The sequence below is a fragment of the Lepidochelys olivacea genome, assembly GCF_965140295.1.
Source record: "Lepidochelys olivacea isolate rLepOli2 genome assembly, chromosome: 3".
NCBI lineage: Eukaryota > Metazoa > Chordata > Testudines > Cheloniidae > Lepidochelys > Lepidochelys olivacea.
In genome coordinates, this window is record NC_140413.1 from 96012147 (window position 1) to 96025794 (window position 13648).

The following is a 13648-nucleotide window of genomic DNA, read 5'->3' on the forward strand; positions in this document are numbered from 1 at the left end:
AAGTCATCTCACAACTTGGGTGTGTCTCTTCATATGTGTGTGGTGGGATAAGGGCAGGCATGTCTCTGTGAGTGTGTGGTTTTGTGTGATATTTACTGTATACACACTGTTTAATTTAGAGCTGAGTGAATACAGGGGAAAAAAGTATTTGCAGCTATTCCTGTGACTATCTGGTGATACACTTCGTTGGCACTCACAACCCCTTTTATTCACAAATGTTAGAGCGAGTGAAATGTTATTCACAAGAATGTTCATACAAAGCAAAATTATCATGAATACTAGAAAGAATAAATGTTTACTATAGTGCTTGCAGTGGAAGGGAGCTCATGGTCATTTTAAAAGACTTTTTTAATCATTCCCACAATAGATTTAATTGTGGATATTCATGGATAATTCATGAACAGAAAGGGCACTCTTCCTTTTTATAAGGCTTAGGTCATCCAGTCTGGGAACAGAAACAATACCAATTGATTTAGGTGACTAATCATACAATATGAATAATAAATTGCAAATACTGATATTGACCAGTTTATGAATAAATCCTATAAACTAAAGATTGTTCACACAAATGATTGCAAATAGCATTAAAAATTATGAAAATCACAGCCTGTTTATGAATAATTTGCAAAAGGGCTAATTTTTTTTGAATAAACTGTCCCATAGTTTGTAAAGACAGAGTAAATGGTTGGATTTAAAAAAAAATGTGTTGTACTGCTTGGACACATTAAATATTTTTAAATAATCAGGAATCAATACACAGAGTCAGTAAGACTAGGCAACATGATGACAGTTCATTAAAAAGAGCATTTGAATAGTGCGGGTAGAAATCACCATGATTATAGCTGTGCAAATAATGGATTGTTTCTTTTCATGGCAATAATGGGAGGAAGATGTGGCGGGGGGGGGAGCCTCCTTCACTTTATGAAACAAAAAAAATAAGAAGTTTTGGAAAATCAACAAGTAAAAAAAAAATGTTTTAGATCAAAGTATTTTTGTAACATTCCTGAATTTAAAAAAACAATAAAATTTTTGAAACAAAAGAAAAGTACATTCAAGCCAAAACATAAAAATATTTTGTTTCTAAATATCCAAGCACAATGTTTTATCTTTTCTGGTGGTGCATGCATGTTTTTGTGCTTTTAATTTTAATTTTATTTTATTTTATATTATTTTATTTATTGACAACAGCATTTCAGAAAAAACAACATGAATTTGCAAAATGTTTTCATTTTGCCAAATCTGCATTTTTTCACCAAAAAAGGTTTGGGCTAAAAAATTTCACTCAGCTCAAGTCATAGCTCCAGCTACATAAAATAGTCAACTTGATGGCTCAGTGTTGAGGCAAATGAGTTTAAAACATTTTGAGGTATCACAGCAGAACTTGAGTTCATGCCAACTGCTGATACTACAGTATAGCAGTGCATTCATTCACTGCTATACTGATGCCATCATTCAAATTAGATTTTAAAACCTGGTTTCTTCTGTCTAACTCTGGAAGCTGCTTAGGTAGAAATTTAAAATGTCATGTCTCTCTTTTTTAGAAAAGGTCACCTAAGTTATCTGGCCAGACTCCTCTCTTTGAAACTATATCTTAAGACTGCATAAGAGTTATCATCACATGTAAAATGCCTGTCCTGTAGGTCTGCATTGCCACTGAAGCATTTCTATCTAATTTACTATTTATAAAATGCTTTAGAAAACTATTACTAGACAATGAAAATAGGGTGTGTGAATAATGGGATAATTTAAAAAGGTGCAAAAATTGTGCTAAGGCAAAAAAAAATAAAATGAGAGGTGAAGCAGGGTAGTGTACAAAAATTTCAAATAACAAATGTGATTTTTGTTTTAAAGAAGTTTCTGTTAAAGAGGAGTGAAAAATGCAAGGGGCAGATGGAGACGATCATTAAAGCAGAAGTGAAAGTAGAATAGACACTAAATCAGTCAAACTGTATAGAAAGTGCATACCCTAAAATATAGGGAGAATAAATAGAAAAGACAATATACATAGTTCCTGAAATATTACAAGAACTGTATTTGCTTCCCTGCGGATTAATATGCAAGATATGGGATGCAGAATACATATGCAGTCTACATCAAACACTAGTTGTGCCTGATTGAAAATAATAACATTCCCAAGAGTGATGATTTCAGGCAGGATCTGTGGCACCACGCAGCTGGTTAATATGAAGTATGAGAAGCAAAAAAGAAATGTTAGCAGTAGGCTAAAAATCTTTCATTTATTCTTGAGACTGGTGGGAACAGGGAACCCAAAGAGTGGGTGATACATTGATTTTGGTGTTTTTTCTCTGTTTGACAGCTAGGAAACCTGAAAGAGATCAGAACAATCATTCTTATTAGAAGTGAATTTGGACACAATAGGTCTGCTAGTCAGTGGTGCTGGAACAATTTTTATAGTGGGGGTGCTGAAGGCCAAAACCATGAATTTGAGTTATTACTACTTTAAGACAGGGGGTGCGGCAGCACCCCCAGGACTCCTCATTTCAGCACCTATGCTGTTAGTTTCTCTATCTCAGTGCTCTAGTGTTCTCTCAAGTGGTTATTGAGGTACTTGCCCATCTTTTCATCATAAATGACTGGCCATTTCCTGCAAAGAATACAATAGACTAGCTTATTGGAAATGTAAGTAAACTGTTATGTGATATGGAAAAATCACTTCCTGACAAATGAAGATATCTGCCAGAAGTCCCATAAAATACACAGAGATCTCAAAGGAGTTTTGAACCAGTCACAAGCTTTTATAAGTTTCTTCCTGTTAATCTAAGGGGAAAAAATGATCCATTCTGAATAATTGGATACTTACCTTTATTCTTACTACTTAACCATCTGTGGGAAACCATCTGTGGGAATCTGTGGGATGATTTTAGCAAGCCCCTTCACTAGAAAATTGCCTGGTGAAAATATTCATTGTGGGGGCTGCGCCCACCCTGCACTCACCCTGATGCATCATCTCTTGTCCCAGATGGTTTGGTCAGCCTCCCCGCTCCAACCTATTGCCTCCCACCACTCACAAATTCAGAGCCTGGCACAGAATCATTTGATTCATGCATCTGTGCGCAGGTGGGGCCCTCCTTGGCAACACCCTGCCCCATCATTCCTCCCTTCCTGGCCCTGGTGCCACTGGACACGAGGCTTCAGGATGCCCCCTGCCCCCCAGGACTTTCCTCCCCCAACCTCCACAATCACCTCAGGATCTCCCCTATACCCAGACTCTCCTTTTCTGCCCCCACAACCACCTCAGGTTCCCCCCTTCTCCTGGAACTCTCTGCCATCACCAACAATCATCTCAGGATTCTCTTTTTCTTCCCCATCACCAGCTAGGGCTAGAGTGTGCTCAGATTCCCACCCTCCCCACTCCCCAATATCTCTCTCTCTGGCAGCACCAACACCCAAGCCGGGCCCTCCCCTAGTGATGCCCTGCCCCACCTCCTCCCTAGTCCTAGCAACACCAGACCGAGATAGATTTGGGATGGGGGGCTGAGTCCACTCTAGCCCTAGCCACCAGCTGCCTATGCCCATTGCTAACAACTTTCAAGGTGTAATTCAAGTGTACACATCTGTACATGTTAACATAAAGATTCTGCAGTTAGAAGTACATCCATTGATGATGTACAAGAATCCAGCTTCCAGCTCTCAGTTCACCCTCTACACTAACATCTTGGCTTTGTGAGGAGGAAGAAAGGTCTTATGGTTAAAGCACAAGACTGAGAGTCTGGATTCTTAGATTCTATCCGTGGCTCAGTCTGCCACAGACTTCCTGTGAAACTTAATTTCTTTGCTTTAGTTTACTCACCTGTAGAAGGGGGATAATAATCCTTCTCACCCTCACAGGGTTCTTCTGAGACAAAATTAATTGATGTTTTTAAAACATATCAAGATAATTGGATAGAATTTGCTATGTAAGTGCACGGTATTTGTTCTTTTATCCTTTTAATGATTGGCTGCCTGGCTCCTGTCCTTGTCTCCAGGTTGAAAGAACTTGTACCAGCTGCAATAGCTAGGTTTTTCTTGTCCTTTGTTTTTCTTTTCCTTTTATCTTAGTGAACAAATTCAAGGTCTTTGAGATAGCAATGACCACTGACTAGAAGGTGAGCTGCTATGATGTTTCAGTGCAATTCCCTTGATTTAGGACTAGCACTATTTAAAGTCTATTTCCAGGGAGCACTACCTCAGCTATAGGATACAGTTGCTAGTCACTGAATTCTGCCCATGCATGGTGACACAGCATCAAGGGAAAGACCCCTGCAGGCTGCTAAGGTAGGTCTCATGGGCAGTTTGACCTAGTTGGAGACAAGAAGTCAGTGCAGCTGATCTACCACATGGCAGCCTTTGCAGGTGGGAGTCCAACCAGGTTTTCCTGGTTCTTTCTTTCTCTCTCTCTCTCTCTCTCTCTCGGTCTCCTCTTCATTTCCCTCCTTTTTCCTCTCTTCCCCTTTCCTGAAACAGAGGGCAGTTGCTGGGCTTGCAGCACTTCCATCCACATTGCTAGTGTTGTCACCTTATGGCAGTCATTAGAAAGTATACAAACATTTTAACCCTTTCTATCCACTCTGCCTAGAGCCCCTGTGGCTGTAGGGATATTAAGCTATATATACATACTTTGGTATTTTCCCCACGAAGGATACACCTTAATTAACATACCCCGTTGTTCATACAACAAAGTATGTGTTTTTTCAAGATGTGCTGACCCACTTGGGTCCCTGGCCAAACAGCCAAGTTATCCAGGATGCAACGTGAAACAATGTGAGATATTGTAATTCTTGCCATAGATAGATACCTGCTTTCTTTGCCGATGCACAAGCTGGTGGAAATCTGAGGGCAGTGTTATGGACTGTTTGGGGACATTAACTCTACATCTCCATACTTTGTTATGTTTCAATTTGTGTCTTAAATTGTAGCCTTAACTCTGAACTTCTTGGCTTTCAGTCTTTTAAAACTATATGTTACTGTTTTATTTCATTTTGTTTATGAGTACATATTTATAACTGTAACTGCATGAGTATGTACTTCTAACCACAACTCCATCTTATGGGTTTTTTCCCTCCCTTATGGTTTCAAGCCATTAGGTCTTAATTGATGCCAACTATGGACGATTGTCTCTCAGACATGAATTCTAGGAATCTGAAGTGCAAAAAATTACCACATACATTCATGTGAGTAAAAGGACAGAGTAGTTGGGAATTCACTTCTCACATGAAGGTTTTGGTATAAACCCTCTTTACACTCTCACACTGTATTTGAAAGTAAGGAGGCCACATAAACTTCAGAGCGCATGTTTTTTTCATGCCAACCACCTCCCTCACAATCTTAATGTTACCTAGAGAACTGTTAAATAAAGGCAATGGACTGCTTTCATCCCTCGCCCTTATTTTAGATTTCCTTTTTTTTTTCTCTTTTAAACTAGTTTCCTTCCAAAAGATATGGTGTTAATAATTCTTTTTATATTCACTTTTTCCACAGAACAGTATGAAATTAAGGATATGAGGTGGGTACTATACAGTACATTACAACTGTAGGTTCCCAGTTCAAGCCGTTACATTTGGTGATAACGAAATGCATTTGTCTTCTGTGGCATTTTAGATAGCTCCACAACCTGCTGCGTATTCTAATGAAACCCGTATCACTACCAATTAGACACCTGCAGTAGAAGTGGGCTACGTAAATGCTTTGCCCCCGAATGTTATTTTCCCTCTCTCATTAAGCTTTCAAACTAAATTACATCACAGTTAATGGCTAGAGACTTCCCCCTCAAATTCCAAAGTGTTACATGGAATTTAGCCAGACATCTCCCACTGATTTTAATGGGAGTTGTGTGGCTGCAAGTCTTCTGAAAATGTATTTGCATTGCTTCCCACATGCATAACCTAGACCCTTAAAATAAATAAATAAAATGTTTTGGTAGGCTTGGCAATACAGTGGGTTATTGCTTAAGCTTTTCACCTTAGGAGCCCCTTGAATTCAAATGTGACTTGGTATGAGTTGCATGTGATATGAGTTGCATGTGATGTGAACAAATGTTTTTGGCTACATACATACAGTATAGAATACACGGCAGGTAACTGACTTATGGGGCAATGTTTCCATCAAGGGGCTCTGGTTATATCATAAACCATAAGAGCAAAGCAGGAGTGATTTCTGAAATCACCACAAACCCAAGTTAGAATTATAGCTTCATAATTCACAGTTACCTCTTTGTTCGTTATAATACTTGGTTCTGAGGACCAGTTCCAAGCCCTACACAGGATACACATCCCTCCTTACTCTTCCAATGCTGTATTAACCCCTTCATTCTCTCTGGGATGCTGCCTCTCCCCCATGCTTCCCTAGTCTATGCCAGATGCTGTCTCCCCCACACTCTGGTTTGATTGACTCCTGCTGTAGTTGCTTTCCTCTCCTTGAGCATTTCCCCCAGTCTTTCAATGACACATGCAAACATATTTCTGCACACAAGCTGTGTTCATACATCAAAACTGGCTGAGGAGGTACCTAAACAATTTGTGCTCAAAAGTGAGTTTTTATAAAAGTTGTACCATCCCAACTGTAAAATTGATAGAATGTACTTTATTATTGTATCCATCTAAATGTGAAATTCTTGCATTGTTGGTCAGGCCTTTTTTTATTTTCTATCTTGAAGAAAAATTTCAGTGAGACAAATATAAAAACAGCATTTCCTTTGCACAGAAAGCAGTTGTAATTAATGTCCCTTTATCAGTTTTAACATTTTTAAATTCCAAGAGATAGGAGGGACAGGGTGGTTCAAATATTTATCTTCCTTTCCTAAATATAGTTTTAAAACAGGTTTTCAATTGGATAAAAACAGAAAACAAAACAAAAAAACAAAACCCCACAACTTATTTGGAACTAATTTAAGGCATCATGATATATTGAACAAACATTTCCATAACATCAGCCATCTCTAAAAAGAATGTGGATTTATAATGTAATTAGACTATGTAATACAATTTGTTTTCAATATCAAACTGTGTTGTCTTCTGAAGATGTTCCTGTAGATTTGTATATTATTATAAAATATACTGTTCTTTCCACAAGAAGAGACTGAAAGAACACTCCTTGCCCTAAATTTGTTTTTAGGTTAACATATTTATTTCACACTGGCAATTAGCAGCACACAATAGTTTAAGCACAGGTTGTTGCAGCCTTGAAAATGCAGAATATAATTTTTAAACCCCTTAATTCTGTTGCAACTAAGATGTATGTGTTTGTGTACACCTACATATGCAAGCACATACATATCAATGTAGTATGTTACTATTCTTATAAAGTATATAGGTTGTGTGCCTACTTCTGTCTGTCTAAAAGGTTACCCTTGGATGGCAAGGGATTTGTATTTGTGTAAAAACAAATGTTGCTGGTGGCAAAGTTCACTTGAGTTGGCAATAAGGCTATAAATATCTGTAAAGTGAGCTACCTTCAACACAGAGAGACTTGCATAAAGGCCAAAATGTGAAAAGGCTGTAAAATGACTCACTAAACAGAGTAAAACTTTGGTGTTTGTTTTCTGATGGGGACTGCAGTTCTTTTATTACTTTGCAATGACACTTACCTAGGTGACAGAAAACCTGTAGTTTTGCTTTATTTCCTGTCTTTCACAAACAGAAAGCAAAGAGTGCACAAAGTCCGCAATAATCCAAGGCCTTAAAACAAACAAACAAACAAAAATTATGAATTTTAAACAGAAACACTCTGTTTATTATTGACCCGCTTACCAGGAGTGTTTTCCTCTCAGTTTAAGATTCCTTAGAGTCATAAATAGACACTGCTCTGTAACTCAGAATCATTATTACTGATTAAAGTACACTCCTGCCATTAATTCATTGACAAAGAGTGTGTAGTCTTTTTCTACTTCTTTGCTGTGTAACCTATGGAAAAAGATTTGAAAAGTTCAAAATGCTGATCTGGGTGGATTGATTTACACTTCACTCTACCTGGTCTACACTTGCGTCGGCATGTAGGGTACATGTGTAGCTTAATGCCACAGTGAAAGTCTCCAGTGGAGGGAAGTGGTGAGGAAAGGCTCCTACAGAAAGGAACTGCCAGACCCTTTCCCCACTGACTCCCTTCTGCCAGAGCCTTTCCCCACTGCTAGAGTCTTTCACTGAAGCAGGGAAAGGTTCCAGAAACAGGACACTACGCTCATAAAAGTAGCAGTGTAGACATGGGAGATACTGCTTGGGTATGTAGAGAGCACTGTAGGGTATTATATACCTTAAGGATTCAAACATGTAGGGCACTCTACTCCACTTGCCTAAGCCATGCATCCTGCTATTTATACCAGTGCTAACTGGGTGTGCCGTAGCTGTACTCTACACACTGCCATAAGTGTAGACTTACCCTAAATATTTTGTCCTGTTTTATTATGTTTCATTCTAACAATTCTAAAGACGTTTTTGGAATTTAAGGGCCTGATCCAAAACCCACTGAAGTGGAATGGAGAGACTCGCTTTAGTTCAGGCTCTAAGGGCTGGAATTTTCAAAGAAGCCTAAAGGACTTAGGTGCCCAGCTCTCATTGAAAGACCTGTTCTGTGCCTTTCTCTAGCAACAGTTTCAGCCTCTTGGAGCTCTTGGCATCAGGTGTGTCAGTGATGCCAACTCTCTCAATTTTATCACAGGTCTCATGATATTTGATGTCTTTTTAAAACACTAGCTGCTGGAATCAAGACATAGCAGGAGAATCTCCTGGAGTCATGTGAATATGTGACAATCTCAGTTTTCATTTTTAAAAAAAAAGCAAATTTCTGGTTGACTAGAAAAGCTTGAAAACATGCAATGACTGTGCCCTAAAGGCTCAGAAACTGGAAGCCAATGAAACATAATGTAAACTTTTAATTATTTTTAAAATGATTTCTGAACACCTGACTCGTGATTTTTGCATGCTTGAGATTGGCAATACTGGTGCTACTCCAACTTAGCCAGGAATCTGACCCTGCTCATTGCAGCCCCAGAGTTAAGATGTGCAAACTGTGCCACTATTGCACCATCATTTTTAGGCATCCTGATATACTGAACAAAGAGAAAGGAGAAAGATAGTCACAGCTCCTCTTGGTGTCTTTGCAGTGTGTGTGAATATATAGTGATTATCCTGTGACAGGTTCTTGTTAGTGAAAGCCTTTTCAACTCTATAAATAAGCCTTCCCATACTCAGTCCAGAAAGTACTCAAGAAAGGATAGATTAATAGCACAGGGAGTGTTCACTTTGCTGGTAACATTACATAATGACCACTTATTAAGAAGAGCTTGCTGCTTATGCCACACAAGCAGAACTACTTTATCAGATTTCTTTTTTTGATGGAACAATTGAAAGGTTGCTTTGAGAATATGCTATTGATCTGGAAGAATCACAATCAATAAGTATTATAGCTACTCAGTGACTGCGTTATTAGAAAAATAAATTAGGAATTATCCTACTGGCAAATAACCATTATTTCACATGGTGGATTGAAAAATTGTTCACATGTCATGGCATATTGTTCATTTGCAGAAAAAGATAGTCCTTTTCTAATGTTATAAATCTCATTTATTGATTGCAGACCATGATTAAGTTGTTTCTACAGAAGCATTGCTGCTCTGAGTTTTGTCTTTTAAATTTAGAATCTGTTGTACTTCACCACAATTTATCATAAAAAACTGTATGTATGTATGTATTGTGACAAAGTTCTGTCCTTGCCTCCATGGGTCCCGCATTTCCTGGCAGATTTCGCTAGCCTCAGAGGCTCACTGTGTCCCTCCACGTAACCCTTCTTTCTCTAGAGACAAGGGTCACAGTCTACTGAGCCATTTTCATCATAAGCCAGCGAGGGAGGTGAGGAGAAGTTATCCTTCCTTGCACAGTCTCTGTTGTCTCCCAGCCTCAGTGATTAATGAGGGGGCAAAGTGGGGGGGAGCCCAGGCCCACCCTCTACTCCGGGCTCCAGCCCAGGGACCCTAATAGTATCAGCTATGGTAGCTGACCTTTTAGAAACATGACATGTACAATTCCCTGGGCTACTTCCCCCACAGCAGCCCTCACTTCCTCAAGCTCCACTTCACCGTTACCTCAGGGCCTCCTTCCTTGTGCCTGATATGGTGTGTACTACTCAGTCTCTCCAACAGCACAACTTCCTCCCACAGCTCCTGACACACACACCCACCTGACTGACTGGGAGGCTTTTAACTAGTTTCAGCCAGCCCCTGATTGGCTTCAGGTGTCCCAATCAACCTAGCCTTCTCCCTGCCTTGTGGAAAGTTCTTAATTGGCCCCAGGTGTCTTAATTGACCTGGAGCAGCTGCCATTTCACTTATCCTGGTACCAGGGATTTGTTTAGCCTGGAGCTAATATATCTATCTCCCACTACTTTTCTACAGCCATCTGGCCTTGCCCCGTCACAGTAATTATTAGCAAGTCTTTCTCTTCTTCTCTTTCAGCATAACTGACTCAGTGGCCTCTCTGATTTAATAAAGAATATTTTTTGTCTTTTTCCAACTTATCTCTGTGTTCTGGTATAGTGAACATATATTGCTTCTTGTTGTGGTTTATGTGCTATAGGCTGTTCTGATATTTGCATCTGCACACCATGTGCATTTTGAACTAAAGAAGTGACAGCTTATCTCCATGTTGAAAGCTGGGTTTGTACTGGTATTATTCTGTAAACTCTTGCTTTGGACTACTTTGTAATCTGTTAAGAAGTTTTATACTGAGGAAAGAAAAAGGGGTATAAATTCCATTAGTGAGAAAATAATTGGCACAAAGTAACATCCCCACATAGCATTATATGCAAGTGGAGACTCAAGCCTTCAGTCCCAGGACAGTGGAAAATACGCTGAGGTAATTATTGATTTAATATAAGGAAATAAGTCCTTTTCAGGGACATTTTGCTTTCTTGAGGGCTAGTCAAGAATTGATAGGGGCTGATAAAACAACTGCTCACCCAAAAAGAAACTGAAAGGTTAAAGAGGAGGTTGGAGTAGAAAAAGAATGATTCTTTAGAAGTTATTGAGATGTTCCATAGCTCTGAATCACAACTTATTTGCAATGTGTTGACACTTTTGGAGGCATTCATACACGATGTAAAAACCTAGACAGAGATATTGTGTTAATCTATTTATAGATTTCTGGAGTCTGTTGTTTCCAGTAAAATTCATGTGTATTCATCCTGGCAGAATAAAATTATTAGATGAATACCCTTTAGTCAGATGACTATCTCTTTTCATCCAAACAATATATATTGCAAGGATTCCATGGTCGGAAAGAAAGTTCAACAGGATGTGTTCATTAGTGGCATTTCCACTCTTCTGCCTCTGTCTCTTCTTGTCTATCAATTAAATGGTTTCTGAAGGAAATTACACTAGCAATGATATAGCACAGCAAAAGGATCATAATAGATCAGATGGATGTGTGTTAACAAAAGATGAGGCTAGAAGTCATGTTTTACAAACAAACAAAATTGCACAATCCATATTCTGCTTTAGTCATGGGCTTATTTTTAATGCAAAATGACTTAAAATTCAATAACTAAAATGTAAAAGTTAAGAAGCCAGGTCAACACAAATCAATGTTCTAGATGAACAACAAAAAGCAGAGTTGAATACTGATACTAACTGCTGTACATATTGACTGTCTCAGCCTAGTTTTGGAATCATACCAGGACAAAAAGGTTAGCAAAATATGCAGGCCAATTACTGCTCAGATTATTTAATAGCCAAAACCATAAAAATATTAGAAAATTTAATGCAAAATCTAGTGTTAATTCAATGTTAAGTTAAATTGTGCCTCTACACAGGGGACGATGTCAAGGTGCCCTGACTCTTGCAGTGCAGAAGGAGCAAATCCCAATCCTCTGTGTAAAGCCATGAGGCTCACTCCCTTCCCTCTTTGCCATGCTTTGGGAATCTGGTGCTGGCAGCAGGCCTAGACTAAAGTGTTCAATATAGTTAGGGGAGTGGACTATAAATGACTATAAGGACTATAAATGGGTGAGGAGAGAGGAACGGGGGGGAGCTCCACTTATTCCTTCTCCTTCCCCTTTGCAAACCAGCCTATGATTGGGCACAATCATCCCCTAAAGTTACAGGATGATCTACTATTTGAATGATGTTACATCCCAGTACTGCCCTCCCTGGCTTTTTCAATGTTGGAGGGGCTTTGCCTGAACCATCAGGGACAGAGTACCCTTGGTTCTTTAAGGATTGCCTACCTGTATTTTTCCTTCCTCATGGCTACTCAGACTTCCCATGGATTTAAGAAGGGAAGGAGGAGAGCTTTTTGGTTAGCTGGCTGCACAGAAAGACATAGCATACCCAGGCTCCTGCACACCCAAGAAGAGGCGTTTTAAGCCTTTCCCACTGCCAATCTGAGACCAGGAGCAAATACTCCTATCCACCACTTGGGATTAGCATACAACCAGATTTTGGGACCTTTCTGTGGTCATCACATAACTTGCCTTTTTTGGGTTCGGAACGAATTTTCTGTATTGCCTGATTGACCTGGCTGGATGTGGTATGAGTTTTGCCTTCCCCTCAGCAGCACAGAGACCTAGTGGGTATGGGATGTTGGAAAATTCATTTTGTCACAACTTGGCAGGTGCCCAGTACAGGTAAACATTCAAACCAGTGTCTGGTTCCCTGGAAAATCAGAATAGAAAGCAAATTAGGAGAAGGCATCTCCTACAGAAAGTGGGGAACAGAGTTGGGAATCATAATGTCTAATATAGCAAGGAGAAAACTCACTCTTCCCCACCCACTTAACCCTCATATGAGGGAGGGCATTGGGGTCTCAGCAATGGTGCTGGGACCAGGTTAAAGATGGGTAGGGGCCTGAGGGCAGCCTCTCCCAAATAGTACAGAGAGATGGGGAGCTGATGGCCTGCATTGAATGAGATATGGGCAGATAGTTCCCCAGATGTATTATTTAATACAATTGTGGATTAGTTAAACCACATTCCTGTGATCATATCTTCCTGTGATGTCTGGAACAATGTTAACTTGGTTACATTGTACAGCTGAAATATTTTCTATTTCTCTCCACTTGTTAACAGACCTCAACATATTACTCTGTGGTACTAATGCATACTATAAAATATGTTGCCAAAGCTTTGAGTCTTTAGCCTCCGAAACTTAACATTGCATTAATTCTAGTTTTTGCATTTAGTAGGTAATATCTTGCTACGCAATGCAAAAGTAATTAAATAAAATTTAATTTATGGCTGTCTTCTGCAGAATCAGCACCATTTTATGAGTTTAGGTTTGCTTTTTACTTTAATAATTTTAAAATGAGTTTAGAGTTCAGAAAAAGTCCAGGTTATCAGCACTAGAAATTGTGTTTTCTAATCTACAGAATAAATATGGTAAAGGTAGTATCCACACACTGCCCTACCAAATGTACCTCATTAATGATAAGAACATACAACCTCCAGATGATAAGGCCATTCAGATTTTATGCTGATCTACTCCTTGGCCTTTCCCAAAGACTTCCACAAGGGACTCCCACAAAACTCCTCCTCCTCCTCCTGTGATATATCCCATGAATTAGGGCTGCATGTACTAGTGGAAAAACTGGATGAGGGACTGAAGAAAATAGTAATTTGCTCACCACATTCTTATAAATAAAAGCAAGAATTGAGGCAGAGCAATAGG

The 13648-nt window shown here is 39.2% G+C and overlaps 1 protein-coding gene across 9 annotated transcripts in view; it reads left to right on the forward strand.

The window, feature by feature from the left end:
• NKAIN2 (sodium/potassium transporting ATPase interacting 2) overlaps positions 1-13648 on the forward strand; it is a gene marked incomplete at its 3' end in the record, with an annotated part of 793559 nt that overhangs the window by 559301 nt on the left and 220610 nt on the right. Inside the window, exon 1 of one of the 9 annotated variants that reach the window (XM_084624346.1) lies at positions 4258-4275. The exons of the other annotated variants lie outside the window; for them this stretch is intronic. Of the gene's footprint in view, positions 1-4257; positions 4276-13648 lie in introns of those variants that run through there. 9 annotated transcript variants of the gene reach the window in all.